This window comes from Scomber scombrus, chromosome 14 (genome assembly GCF_963691925.1).
Source record: "Scomber scombrus chromosome 14, fScoSco1.1, whole genome shotgun sequence".
NCBI lineage: Eukaryota > Metazoa > Chordata > Actinopteri > Scombriformes > Scombridae > Scomber > Scomber scombrus.
The window spans coordinates 9,961,693-9,977,012 of NC_084983.1; the positions used below are offsets into that span (position 1 = coordinate 9,961,693).

The 15,320-nt window shown below is 39.3% G+C and overlaps 1 protein-coding gene across 1 annotated transcript in view; it reads right to left on the bottom strand.

Annotated features, from left to right (window-relative positions):
* The window catches only part of npas2 (neuronal PAS domain protein 2), a 43,413-nt gene extending 30,851 nt beyond the window's left edge, over nucleotides 1-12,562 (bottom strand). Inside the window, exon 1 of the mRNA XM_062432994.1 lies at nucleotides 12,505-12,562. The gene's annotated coding sequence lies outside the window, so the exon portion shown is untranslated. The remainder of the gene's footprint in view (nucleotides 1-12,504) is intronic.
* Nucleotides 12,563-15,320: the final 2,758 nt, after the last annotated feature.

Below are 15,320 nucleotides of genomic sequence, written 5' to 3' on the forward strand. Positions count from 1 at the left end.
TCCTCGTTATGGAGAGGGCGAGTGTTGGCCTGTGAGTACAAGCTAAAGATTGAAATATTTTCTATGGCCGTCAAGCACATGTAGTAAAATATTAATAAGAGTGAAAAATAAGCTGTAAGATATAACAAAATATTAAAAACTGCACATACAGTGCGAGCTGAGTCAAAGTCAAAACGACCAAATGGCTGCCTCCAGCTCCTCGTTATCCGACATTTCTGTTTAGACTTTCTCTCCAGATGTCTCCGAGCTTGAGACAGAGTTGCAGCAAAGCTAGATTTGCAGACTACTTGTCTCAATGGCCATCTTCATGTAATGAGTCACACTTTCCCACAGCTGATTCAGACTGCAGCTGCTGTAGTAGTCCAGATTTCGATGAGTGATCTGTCTTGTGATGTGGTACCAGTGTGATCCCACTTAAACAAGCTTGTGAGATGTGGAGACAGTCTCCCACGTCGTCTGGTTCTGGTGACTTGCGCGTCTTTCATCAGCCGCATGACTTTGAATCTCGAATCTTCAGCAAGTACTCGAATAGCAGAGCTCCACTTCTTAAAGAGGGTGCTCCACAACAGGTACAGAGTTTGAGTTTTATTCCGATCGTGATTGTTTCTTATCAAGTTTGGTTGTGCTGTATACTGCGATGATGTTCTATGTCACTATTTATTATTGTTGTGTTAGTTGTTTTTTGTACTGTCACTGCAAATCAAATTTCCCCTTGAGGGACAATAAAGCTCTGAACTGAACTGAACTGAACTGAACTGAATTGTCTATGATGGGTCACTTGAGCATCGTGTTTAGTCCACTCAAAGTGATGGTTGTAAAAACAAGATGTCCACTCAATTTAGGACACCACTGAGCATGGTCTGTAACCATTTTCTTTCATACTCCAATGCTGATGCTGAGAACAATGTAGCTCAACGTTTGGATATCCAACAATATCATTAAATATATATTCTTCTTACATGCAAGTAAAAGTAGAGAATTCATTATGTTGAAGGTTATGAACAACATAACAATAAATCACGTATGATAGAAAATCATTGTCCCCCTGCTCTGTAATGGATACAGAGTTCAGGCCACAGCGAGGCCACCGCTGACAGCCACTCTAACCACGGCCCTCTTTCTGTGCGGAGTTCCAGCTGCGTGTCCACACTGGTTGTTCCAGTTCCTCTCATGTGCGAAAGACGTGGAAGTCAGGTGGATGGCCAAAAATGTAGCTGATCAGATCGCATCTCCCACAGTGCAGCTAATCAGGCTGCGGGTTGCTTGCACTGTGCAGCCAACCATCAGTAAACAGTAACTGACCACCGAATGGTATCAGAAAGGGTAAGTAGAACAGAGCGGGACTGATGAACTACTGTTTCTAGATCCTCGCAAATGAGGAAATTGCAGGCAACAAATAAAAAAAACAACAACAGAGAAATGGAAGTGGTTTGGATATAATAAAAGCGACTCGACTCAGGCAACGACACTATGCAAAATACCCCGTCAGCCAGTGTGAGCTAAGACCAGAAAACAAGTTCTTCTGTATTCTGTCCTGGTTAAAACTCAGACTATGAAATAATTGGCCAAGTATGTGTCAGTAAAGCTGCTACTAAAACTACTATTGACACCTTTTCTTCTTTTTGTTAGCAGCAAGTCTAAAGCGAAGTTAATAATAATCAAGTGTGATTACTAACCAGGACTTAAGGTAGAAGATGTTTCAGTGTTTGTGTATCTAGCAACATTTAGCAATATCTTTTTTTACTACTTAACATACAAGCTAATGGGTATGTTTTGTAATGTAAACTCATGTTTGCACGTTGTTCAGTTACATCTAAAATAAAATATATCATGTCTGGATATACTAAATTATAATGACCCTTCATAGATCTACAAAAGTATCACAACATTCATCCAACACTACAGTACTTTTTCTTGCATTTAGATGACTATAAACCATGTCTAAACACAGAAATAAAAGAAAAAAGCCATAATACACTGTACAATTAATTTTACTGTGAAGAGGAACAACAGGAAGATCAAAAATCAGCATGAAGTCACTCTTTTAACTGTTTCTTTTAACTCCATCCGACTTGAACTTACTGTAATGGATTCGCAAGATCACGAGAGAATCCATCTTGTCAAGCTTGTGTCCAAACTACCTTTGGTTTGGACTAATCAGCGTCCTGTGAGGGATTCTCACGTGATCTCACAAATCCAGCTGCTTCACAAAGTAAAACAGTGATAGACAGATGTTTCATCCATTCACCTGCCAAGTATTTTTTGAAAGCGCCTGCCAGTTTCTGAGGACGACTTCTTCAGCGTTGATTATCGAATGTTCGGATGCAATAAGTAAGAAGTCAGACAGCGTGATCTGACTTGGTTTATATCGCTATCAGGTCTTGAAAACTACAAAAAAAACTGTCTAGAAAGTACTTACGTTTGCAAGAGCTACAAATGTATAATGCACACTTTAATGATGGTGAAAGTTAACGGTCTGAAAAATTCAACTGGCCTTCAACAACCAGAAATCATGCTGCACAATGTCAATAAACTCCACGCTGCAAAGTCTTATTTACCAACCTGTCTAGTCAGTGATTGCTTTACACCGAAGGGACCACTAAAGGGACCAACAGAGCAAATCTTACTGTTGACTGTTATTCAGCAAGGATTGGAAGCTCCACTCCGCGGCCCCACTTTGTGATTACAATGATTTAACAACTATTGGATGATTTGCAATGAAATTTGTTACACACATTCATGTTCCCCTCAGGATGAATAGTAATCACATAATCAGGTCAGAATATGAATTTGTCCAATTCTTTGGTTTATGATCAAATATCTGCAGAACTAATGACGTTCCCTAAAGGCGTTTTCCCCACAGACGACCATTACAAAAGAGACGTCGATAAAACTGTTGATAAGCATGTCAAACTGCAATTAGGTAAATTATGACTCCGGTATTATGAATTTTTTATCTTTTCCCAGAGCCTAGAAAAGTGATTTTTAAGTTTGTGATGTCTAGAAAAGGCTAGAAAACTTTTTTGACCATTTCAATTTCAGTGATTGGCTGCCATCTTTGAGTCCGTTTTCCTTCCTGTCTCGGGGAGGCTGTGGCTCAGGAGGTAGAGCGGCTCGTCTACTGATCTGAAAATCGGCAGTTTGATACATGTCAAAGTGTCTTTGGGCAAGATACTGAACCCTGAGTTGCTCCCAATGTGTGAATGATTACATTCTCCTGTATGAATATGTGTGTGAGTGGATGAATGAGGCTTGTAGTGTTAGCTATATAAGTCTATTTATCAACGTTCGTATAAAGCATTCATGATTCAAAGGCAATGTTAATAAGCTAAACTAAGATGGTAACCATGGTGCACATTATACCTGATACACTTCAGTTAGCAGATGACTTCAGATGTTAGTATTTCCCTCAAAGCACCGCTGTTCCCAAGGACAGCCTCACAGAGCTGCAACATGACTAGACTACTTCTATGTCAGAAGGGTATCTTTGAATAACTCAAACAGTTTAATCCAGGAACAACTGTCACCAGTTATTTAATGTAACTAAAACACATATTTCAAACTAAGTCAACTCATTAAAATGGAATTATGTTGATAGCCTGTGTCATGTGCTCAGTCATAAAGAAGCTTACAGGCTGTATGTACAATATAACTCAATGTTAAGAAAGTAAACAATGCCAGAGTGATGATAAAGGATTGCTGTAAACTACACTGTTGCTATGCCAGCAACCAACAAGTGTGAGACATCTAAGATTCATCAAGATCTCCCACATTTTACTGCATTATTCACCATCCGCCTACATAGAGATTAGTTCCGCTCTTTTATGTAGGTCATGCTACTGGATAATGAGATGACATTTAGTGCTCATAAGCAGACCTCACTACATAATAAATGCTCAGCGTTAGGTTCTTGACATGCTGTACCTTCATTCAAGACTGCTCGCTTTAACGTCTGTGAAAAAAAAAAGAAAGTGAATTACTTAGATAATCACCGAGACATTAAGCCATATCGCCTGTAGCTACATCTGTCATGCTGGTATTGATGATGTCATCACGGCCCTCTGCTGAAGCACTGACTGTCATTAATTAGACTGTGGCACTGCTGTTCGCTCTGTGTTCCCATGGTAACAATGTGTGGTGTCTACTTTCCCCCAGCCAAGGCAGCTATGTCCATCGAGCCACTGGTTTCCATTTTCTTCAGGTCTAGGAGATTTTTTTTTTCCTGCACATCTCAGAAACACATTTGTCAGTCTGATGAATATTAATAAAGCGGCAGGTAACCTTCCAGGCTGTGTGCTTTGATTTTTTATTATGAAAACTGTAAAGTGGTGATACATGATTTAATACTAGGCTCAAAGTTGGATCACTCCCTGTTTCCTTTTCATATTAGATAGTGTTTCATATAAATTCATACATTGATTTTTCTCAAATTCAAAGCTTCCCACACTTGAGCTTTGTCTTCTCCCATAAATATAACATCACATCGGTAGCAGGTGTTCTTCTTACAGCATGTGAAGAAAATCACCGTATTACAGAAACTGCTGTCTCATTTCATTAACCGCTCTTTAGTCCATTCTCACTGCTGGCCGGCTGAAGTTACACAATGTCCAGATCAAGGACATTTTGCACCGTGTAACTGGAGCACCATTGGCTACGACTTCAGACCTTATCCAACAGCAGGACAAGTAAATTGGGGAAAAATCACAGGAGGACCTACGTGGGACATTTCTCACCCCAAACAGAATTTGTTCCATTGAGTCCCCCGGTGGAAAAAAAAAATAAAGGGAGGGGGGGGGACAATACATAAAACGTCATGCTACTTCTCTTCTCTGTTTTCCCACGAGCGGTGTCCGTCTCAACGAAACAGCAGCTTGGCGCTAATCCTCCCCCGGGCAACAGCTGAACCCTTACACTCTCTGAGCTCTGCCCGCTGGACAATCCTGTCACAGCGCAGTTTAACACATCCTCACCTGCTGTGCACCAAAAACACACATGCCCTTCCTCCGTGCTCCTTAGTACCAGCTGAATGATGTAACTCTTTTTCTTTTTTTTTTGTTGAGATTGTGTGTCAAATAATCAGTCAATCAGAAATGTATAAACATTTGGTGACCATAGTTATAGAGTATTTTTATATTTCATCTTTACATATTGGTAATTCACATCACTTCTAAACTCTGATTAATAGAATGATTGGACATTTTATAGATGATAAATGAAAAACTAATCAAAAAGTGATCAATCACCTCTGTAATGTTTGATGTTCAATGAGCTCATTCCTGTCGAGTCTAACTGTACATTTTTTGCTTCTGTCACTTATTCCACGTTTACTTCTTATGCTTATACAAAAACATTTGTCAATGATTTTGGCGATGCTTTGCCCAGAGTGCCTTGTAATTACACATCCACCGCATGACTTTGTGGGTGGCCGCATCATTTGAATGAGAAAGCAGACCTATAAAGCAAACATCCTTTCACCAGGTAAGATCCACTCTGAAATTTTCCTCATAATTATATTCTTTCAAGTACTCTAAATGAATCACCAAATGATTCCAGGCCTGTTATTGTCTGCTGCTGCTCAGAAAAAGATGCAATTACCTAAGGCAGTGTGTGAGCAAATATGTGGGTCACAATTCTAGGGCACGGGTGGAAAGGGCATTGCAGCTCTTTCTTTGTACCACTGTCTCAAGCTTGGATCGGAGGTTACATCTCAGATTAAATTCCTGGCCGTTGAAAGTCGACTTATTCTTTTAACAATGCCCCAAAGAAACTTTTTTTTACTGCTTACAGAATAATAAAATCATTATGAATTCATCAGTGAGTGTTTGTAAAAACCACAACCAGCCACGCTCTCTCGCTCTGTGCAGAGACTCTGAAGTGAACTCAAACAGTCTTTTGCAAGCAGGCCATGGAAAAAATGACCTTATGTCTCCATTCCTATCTATTGATATTTCATTTTCCTTGTTATGAAACACTGCGTAGCGTCCCCCTGAAAGCAGACAAATCTCTCTTGTTGGATTCAGGTTTTCTCTCGGCAGAGGTAAGCAGATGGTAATGAAAAGCATTCATCTCTGTGAGGACACAGGTAACACAAATAGCTGAATATTGAATTACATCCATTCTGTCTCATTTTTAGTCCACAGAAACCAAACTTACGAGGCTGTCGACATTTTCCAATACCAAATTAAACAAGCTTTGACAATATTGACAGCAGCACATTCATTTTTCATACACTTTTAGGGTAATTAACATTTTAGTTGAACTTTAGGGCATAACATCAGCTGTAGATGGCCTCTTTTTTCACCTGAGGGCCCGCTCACTGAGAAAAATGAGTTATAATAATCATAATAGATGCCTAGCTAAGAAAGTGGGTTAATAATGTCTACATGTTTTATGTTAAAAGGCTGGATCATTAGTAGTCTGGAGAAAAATATAATCACACTGACTAGTTTACACAATGGTTAATGCTTCATGCCTGATTAAAGCACAGAGAGATACTGCTAATTTGGAGGCTTACAAAAAGTGTGCGCAGAAAGCTCGTCCTGACGGGGGAGTAGATTGGTGTGGTGAGTGTGGAAATCGAGCTTCACTAAGGTAATGATTCATGACTCATTCACCCTGCTGAAGTGTCCTTGAGCAGACCCTCAAACCCCTTCCTGATCTTTTTAAAGAACCTTGTCCTGTGGCCTCACTGTGAATGGATGGACAGATATAATTACCCAACAGATATCCAAAGAAACGTCATCATTCTGTGTGACAGAATGACAGAAAGTAAATTAACTAAATGTTCAAAATACTGCGATATATGTCACCGGGGAAAAGGGAAACAAGAGCATCCGGGTCTTGTAAATGTAATTTTTAACTATAATTCAGGTTTATATTAAAAATACATTTTAATCACAGCGGCCTCTCAACGTCACAGATTGGAGTTGACCTACTAAACATCAAAGCGATGAGGAAATCTTCATTCCTGAATCAGACCTGACGTGCTCGTCCCGTTTGTGATGTTGTGTATTTTACTAAAGAGAAAACAAACCGCCTCGTAACGCACACGCAGCCAACACCCTGAGCAAAAGATCTGAATTACATCTAGGTCACACACAGGGGCCAGGCCCACATATTGTGAAACCTTTTTTTTTTATTTCTGCCTCTGGAATACAAAGTGTAGCCACACCCAAATTCTGAGAGTGGCCTTTTGTAGTGATAGAAAGATAAAAGATGTACCTTTAGTACCGTGAATCAGCTGTAAAACTGCAAGACTGGACAAGAAAAAAGAAAAAAGAAATGACACTGCGGCCGTGTTAATTTTACCTTATATCTAATAAACCTCTTTAATGTGTCTGAGTTCTTCACACCTTTAAATGAACTAAACTAAAAGCCACTCAGAAGATTTGAGGTCACAGACATAAATTTGCTTAATAGAGATCCTTTTGTGCAGCTTCTTTGAAAAGGTTTCACACATCATGTTCAGATGTTTATCTCGGGTAACGCCACTTGTTTCATGCCACTGAAAATACTCGTACTGTAATAAGAGCTGGAAGAGGGGGAACTTTTTAATCTTTTTTTTTAATCTTTTTTTTTTTTATAAAGCAGCTAAATGTCTTAATCATGCCCCAGTGCACTGAAGCCCGCAGCTACTGAGGACAATGACTGTGTGCTCTGGAGCAGCAGATCAGCGACAGCAGCAAGGATGATGACGTCTGTGGAGGCGGTTATATAACTGGAGCTGAACATTTTGTCTGTCATAGTTACAAGGTCAAAGAGGGTGACATGAATACCAGTCATAGTCTCAAGAGTCATGTGCGGCATAGTTCCACTGGCAAACTGGAGCCCTGATGACGAAGGCAGGAATCCGTACACTGCAGTGTCCGTGTTTGATTGAATGATCGGCACGTCTATCTCTCCTGCCTTTAAAGGCTACAATGAAAGATCATCATAACTTCAGTGCAGATCCATCGACTCACAGCTCAAAGAACATGTGAAAAAAAGTGTGATTTCCCCGTATCCTCTCCCCCCAGCTCATCAGATATACCATAAAGTGATCCATTTGTAACAAAGGACCAAAAGTTGCACACAGAAAGGCTCTGAGTGGTGAGTCCTGTTCAGCTGGACCAGATTGTAACAGTCGTACTAAAATATGTAAATGGTTTGCAGGTTGGCCGTCACGTTGAGGACAAGAGAGGTCTACTTGAGGGCAAATATCTGCCAGTCTTACATTGATTAAGTGAGCCCTTAAACTACATCACCAAACTATAACTATAACACTATGTAACTTTATCACTACTTGGAAAATGAATTATATAGGTCATGCCAAACATGTGACGGTTACAACTAGAGCTGTAACGTTTAGTCGATTAATTAGTTAGTTGATTGTCACACAATTTGAATTTGCAACTATTTGAAAAATGTAAGGGTCCTTTTAGTCATTTTTCAAGCAAAGGATGTGCTGCCTTTTTCTTTTCTCTTATAAACTAAAAATCTCTTTGGTTTTAGTCTGCTGGTCAGACAAACAAAGCAATATGAAGATGTCACTTTGGGAAATTATTAACCTGTTTTTCACTATTTTTCATATTTTATAGACAAAATAATTAATCGATTAATCAAAAAAAAAAATCAACAGATGTTTGTATGTTATTAGTCGCAGCCCTACTAACTAACATTAGGGATTTCAGCTTTAACCATAAAGCTTTTCAGCTGTGAACAAGGTCTTTCATTACAAGCTCAATTCAAATAGCGGCCTTGGACCGTCTGAATGCGAGCTGTTGAAACATTAATCGACAATTTTATAACAGCGTCTGTATTTAGTGCTTTAATGTGTTTTAACTCAAGGATGATGCTGATGCTATGAACACAATGCCACTAAATCACACTTCTACTACAAAATCACTGCCCTGCATCTGCTCTTGTATTGTTGTTGATGACATTTTGCCGCACAAGGACATTTGTTTAGGAATATTACTTTTCTTCTGTTTTTCTCAACATCCACCGTCTGTCTGTGTTGAGTGTTGCTCATTAAAACGATCACACCTGCAAGACAAAGTTTTCAAGGACTTGTTTTCTTTGGAAAGGTGCAAACTGTCTCTAAGGGTCAGACAGAGAGTTTTCAAAACACTTGAAATGTCAGGAACTATTAAAAAGCAGTTGCTAAGGCTCATGGAAATCTCATCTGGTTCTGATGGAAATGACAAATTCCTTAAATGCCTATTTAATGTGGTCAGAGTGGCTGTTTCCTATTCTACTTAATCCCATCCTATAAAAATGTTTTCATGCCACTGATGTCTAGATCAACTTCTCGTATACATACAGGATGATTAATCACTCTGCGACTACCTTGAATAAAAGTTTGACATTGGTTTGTTTACGACTGCAATTTTTTGTGCAGAGTATAATTTACATTTCAAATAGAGGAAAACAAAACAATGTGATCAAGTTTGTCATTCCCAAGAAAAACTATTGTTGCAACCGGGTGTGAAAAAAACACACATACAGGTTATAGGATACACATAGGAAGCATGTCCAAAGGCCTCTATGTGCATGTAACCTGAGATTTTCCATTTAATACTGAGCTAACTCTTCCACCATTATTCCAAAGCTTTGTAATATTTCTAGAGAAACAAACTGCTCGATTTATTTACACACAATAAGGCACCAAGACAGATATTTCTGTAGCTTCAGCAACACCAAAATTTATTTCCTATTTCTAAACTTTAAAATAAAGGGAAATATAAATATTACAGTGTGAATACTAAAAAGTGGGTTGCTCACACACAAAGGGATGAGTCCACTGATATTTCAGGTAAGTAGGGCCCGTTGATTTGCAACCTGTGACGCTGTGACGCTGATGTCAGATTTCACTCACTTGTTTCTGTTTGAGATGAATCAACACGGCCTTAAATTTTAGTAACAGCTACAACCTCATTATCAGATTGGCCTCAGCAGCCTGGTGAAGTGTAAATGCAGTTGTAACAATGACTTCCTAGGCTGCACACAGGCACACAGGCATACACACACGCACACACACACTTGCAGGAAAGTGACAGCTTTTTTTTTCTCTTTTTCTTTTTTTTTTAACTTACAGCTAAGCCAAAGTAAACCCACAGATAAATTGTTTTGATGAGGCAGAGCTTCTAAAAGCAGGACAGAAACGTGCTGATATGTGGGCTGCATGCTATGAAAGTACAGTTTATGATTCATGTGAATACGGAGAAGCACTGAAATGTACAGAAGATGAAATCTAAGTTTTGAATCATCTCTACCCTCTGTCTCTCCTTAAAGGGACAGAACGTAAAAACAATCCTCCTCTCCGTTGCACAGTCCTCCACCATTTGTGCATGCCCAGTCACACTAAGCAGCTCTAGCAATATTCAGACTAGCGTTCAGTTTAAGCTTGCAGGACATGGCCCAGTAACCTACTTTCCCCACAACATGCTCTGTAACATCAGAGACGAGGCTGTGTGTCATCAGTTAACTAACCTTCACCGCAGCATAGTTTCAGCAAAGAGAGGCAAAAAACCCAGGCTCAGCACTGCTTGGGCACAAACTAAATAACAATCACAATTAAAGAAATCTCCATAATAGCTCCTGCTCACTCTCCTCCTGAGGGTGAAGCAGTAGATTTATATTCTTTTTATATAAATAGAGAGCAGAGGAGAAAAGCAGGAATAAAGATGTCATAAAGAAGGGGGAAGGAAAATTACAGACAATTATAAGAAACATTTTAATAATTATGAAAAGTCATAATTATAAAAGATTACTCATATTTGAGGTTAAGTTTCTGAGAACTATGAGACAAAACGTTTCTTGTATGCTTCACCTTATTATGACATACTAAATCCTATTTATGAAACAGATTCTCATAATGGCTCTCTACGGTATTTCCTGATGTGATAACTTCACATATTTAAAACAGTGTTTTGCTAGAGCGTCCCACTGAAGCATTAACCCTTTACCTAGGGTAACTGCAAGGATTGCAAGGTGGCATCAGGACAACGTGTCTCTCCGAACATGTCCCATGCCTTTACGGTCCATGTATCATGTGAACTTCTCTGATACCCAAAACCCATTCCTCTGAGTTGCTAGGTTAACATAAAAGTCAAACCCTCAAACCCTCGCAGCAACTGCCGAGGGGAACATACTGCATACCCCATCCTGCTAAACAACTCTAATGATCGTGATGCAACGACGTGGTGCCACATAGTGTGTCTTGATTTAATTATACGAGATTAGGACGATTTATTTATCGAAACTGTGATTGACTCCTGACCTTTGTTTCCATGGTGGCAGACAAAGCAAGTCTTGCACTGAGCCAAAAATGGGACACACCTATATATCCAGCCCACAGTGTAAATTCAGATTGTTTGGATTTAGTGACAGGACTTAAAAAATTAGCAGAAGGGAGAGGGCAGCATGAGTCATGAGGCTGGCCCAAATGTTGAGCAGAATGATGTAAAAGGAGCATATGGTGCGGTGAACACCCCAGTTCAGTCAGTCATGGAGCAGCCCAGCTTGTCCCACTCAGCTGTCAGCACACATCCTCATCACTATTCATGACTGCTGGGCCCACCTCAGCACTGACGCAGCAAGCAGGCATAATGTCTCAAGCTTCAACGCAGGTCTACGTAGATGGAGATACTCATTTGCATCCTGTGACAATTGAACATTATTTGCAAGACCTTGGCTCCTTTTAACTAGCACAACCTGGCCATGTTTTGTGGGTCAAGTCCTTAAACAAACTCTGACCCCGTGAATAAGTCCAATCACACAATCCAGCATCTCACACTCATCTCTTACACAAGACTTTGCTTAAATAAAAAAATTGACACACTTTTAATGACATATGTGGATAAATGATCCACATATGTCATTCACAGTGTGTCCATTTTTTTCAGATATGGCTAATAATTCGTGTTTCTGAACCAACAGCTGGTCCCCAGGCATACAGTTCAACACACACACTCTTCATTATAGTTGAATACCACTTAATTAGAGTTAAATGGGACTACCTTAAATGGATGCTAGCTACAGCAGCTTCATGTATTATCAATACCAGAGAAAATACCAACCTCTTATTAAATGTACACAATAGCACACAGGGTTTTCCCAACTTACAGAGGCGTTTACAACTTACTAAGTTCAACTGTGGAAGAAAAGAAGAAAAAGCTGAAATATTTTCTACTGTATATGTAGTTAGAAGTTACCGACATTTAAACTTTGACTGAAGCACATTTCACCTACTGTCAGCTTGCTTTAAACATATAACGTTATAACAAATTGACTGGTATACACTGATGACATAAAAATATAAGTGTCTTTGAATATTATCAAACTAAAACTGAGTAAAGACGACATGAAAAAGAAATCCTGTGCGTAAGATTTTCGTTAGCCGACGTTATAAGCTAACGTTACATCAGTTACCATCGTTACCTGCTGTAACGAGAAGTAATGAGTCGAGGACTGTATGGACGGAGCGGTTTTTAAGCTTTAAATAGCTCAAACGTGGAAACTTACCTTATTCGGTGAAATAAGGCTGAGACGAATCCACACGGAAAATATGTGGGCTTTAACCTAGAAAATGAGCCGACGTCCTACATCCCAAAAAAGTTGCCCAGAGATGAAACTGCGCTGCGTACTCTGCGCTGTGATTGATTGTTCGCATTGACAGCCTGTTGAGTGGGAGATCCTTATCCTGATCCTGATTCTGATTCTAATCCAGCACTCACACCTCACATTTTACATCTTCATATGACGGAACGCCGATCAAAACATGTCCTGTCCACAGAGACACATGAAGGCTGAATGAAGAGTGCCGTGCAGCCAGTGTGCGTCCACAAGTCAGAGTCCCGCCCACTGGACTATATACTAAATAAAGTGCTGTGTGTGTGTGTGTGTGTGTGTGTGTGTGTGTGTGTGTGTGTGTGTGTGTGTGTGTGTGTGTGTGTGTGTGTGTGTGTGTGTGTGTGTGTGTGTTTGTATTACTCATGTTGTCGGGACATAACACTGTACATATCTTCAATATTATGGGGACTTGCCTCACTTTTGGGGACAAAAACCATAAATTAAAAAAATAAAATAAATCATTTTAGGAGGAAGACTTGATTTAAGGTTAATGTATAGGCTTAGGTTAAGGTTAAGGTTAGAGGTAAGCTACTGTTAGGGTAAGGGTTACAATAACGTCAGGTTATGGGCCTAGAAGCCAAAACAGACAGTACAGCGATGTGCTGTGATTTGTGTGAGTCACGCCTTTAACTCTCTGAATCATGCCTTCCGAGGCCAAGATATAGCTAATTATTTCATGCCATGGTATTCATGGGTTTGGGCTGATCAGAATGAGTATGAAAATGTAAAAACATGTGAACCAGAGGTTTCACAGAATGCATAAACTCAATAAACACTGAGACGCCATATACAATTACCCTTGGGTCAATCAGTGCAATTCAGCAGTGGAAAAAGTCCCCCTCCACTCAGAAATGTTTTTTTTCTTCTTGCTCCTACAGTTGGATGTTTGAGCTTCACTGAGCACAATGATGTATGTGCAGAGATTGACACTGGAAGGCTGTTTTCACATTCATCTGCTGAAAGTGAAAAGTTTCCCTGTGCTCATCTCAAATCTGAGAGAAAGTTGTGAACCTACAAGCACAATCTGGAACATAACAACTGTGGTCAACTTGTGGTCCAGTGTGCAACTTACACAAGTGTGAGTTGACAACTTGAAACATTCAGTGTACATACACTGAGAAACAAGTGTTAACAGCAAATTACAATATGAAAAGTTAAAGTGCCCATGCAGAAAAATGGCCGGTCAGTTTTGCATTATAATATATCATATTACTGGATTGTTAATAATGATGCATAATGTGTAAGTAGCATTTTAGCATTGTAGCTGGTCGAGATGGAGCTCATTTTATTTACTTGATATACTTCATATGTACCTATACTACTAAGAAATAATTTTCATCATCTTTTGGATATTGTTTGAATCTGCAAAGTAATGATCAATACACATAGTGAAGCTAGTCAAAGATGAGATGATAACTACTTGTTTATTGTCAAGTAGACGTATAAAGTAGCAATAAAATAGAAATACTCAAACAGTTAGTTATCAGTTAGTTAATAATTAATGTACAAAGCTCTGAAGTAAAGTGCTTGAGAGTATTAGTTGCTTTTCCATTAGCAATCTTCTCTAAAAGAACCTGTGAGACAGGACAACTGACTCAACCTCCACCTGAAAAAGCCACCGCTTGCCCAAATCTCTCAGGACAAGGCTAAAATTGTGGAAAATTAATCAAAAACTAAAATTAAGTGAACAATTTGAAACGTGGACAGGGCATCACTCATAATACAGCACACAGTAGAATGCTTTGTCAAATAGGAAGTGGTGTCTCAGTTGGCCTCTTGATAAAACAGTTGTGATTAAACACAAGTTTAAACAAATAGTGTGTGACTCAGCAGCACAGCAGTGTGGAAACCCTGATAGAGATTAATGTTAGCGGGCTATACTAATCTGCATGAAAACACATATTATTAAAAGGGTCATTGATAGTTGTTTAACAAAAAACCCTTGAGGACCCATTTAATTAAAAAATATATTTTTTACGCCCCAAATAGTTGTAGATAGAGGTTATCTCTCTCCTGAACAGCATTTTTTTTTTTTTTAAATATGGGTAAAGGATTGTGAGTAAACCAGCTGCTGTGTAACATTTTCCTTAACAAGAGAAAACAAAAATGTTCCCTTTCCCCTCGCTGATACCTATTCACGCCCAGTGTACAGACCATGTGACATTGAGTGAGCATGTTTTAAGTCTTTCACCTCTCACATTTTAACACCCTTACCAGCTGCCTGTATGGATCGCCTGGTCGGTGCCATTTGGCCGCTTCGGCATTAGTCAGATGCTTTCTTATGTTTTGTCATAACTTCCTGATTACATGCCATGGAGACACTATTCAAATTTTACCAGTGCCTGCTCTGAATCAGGAGACACTTTAAAAACTGTTTTTGCCTGCATGTGCACATTCAAAAAAGTCTATAAGTTGTGGGTTAAATATCTATAGTTCATTGTGAGTTAAGAATTTAAAATGATAGAATCATTATTAAGATTGTTTATACCAGTATAGGTCGTGAAGTCTGGTGAGTCTGAAATATTAGTATGTGGATACACTGTGTGAGTTGTACTGAGAACAGCTAACAATGGTGAATTTTATTTTCTTCTTTCTGAGCCATGGCCTTCAATAAACAAAGCATCTGTGATGGGTGAAGCCAGGTTAGATGTAGTCAAAAAGAACATACACTGCCTATAAACTGCCTATGCTCACAAGCACAATTACTG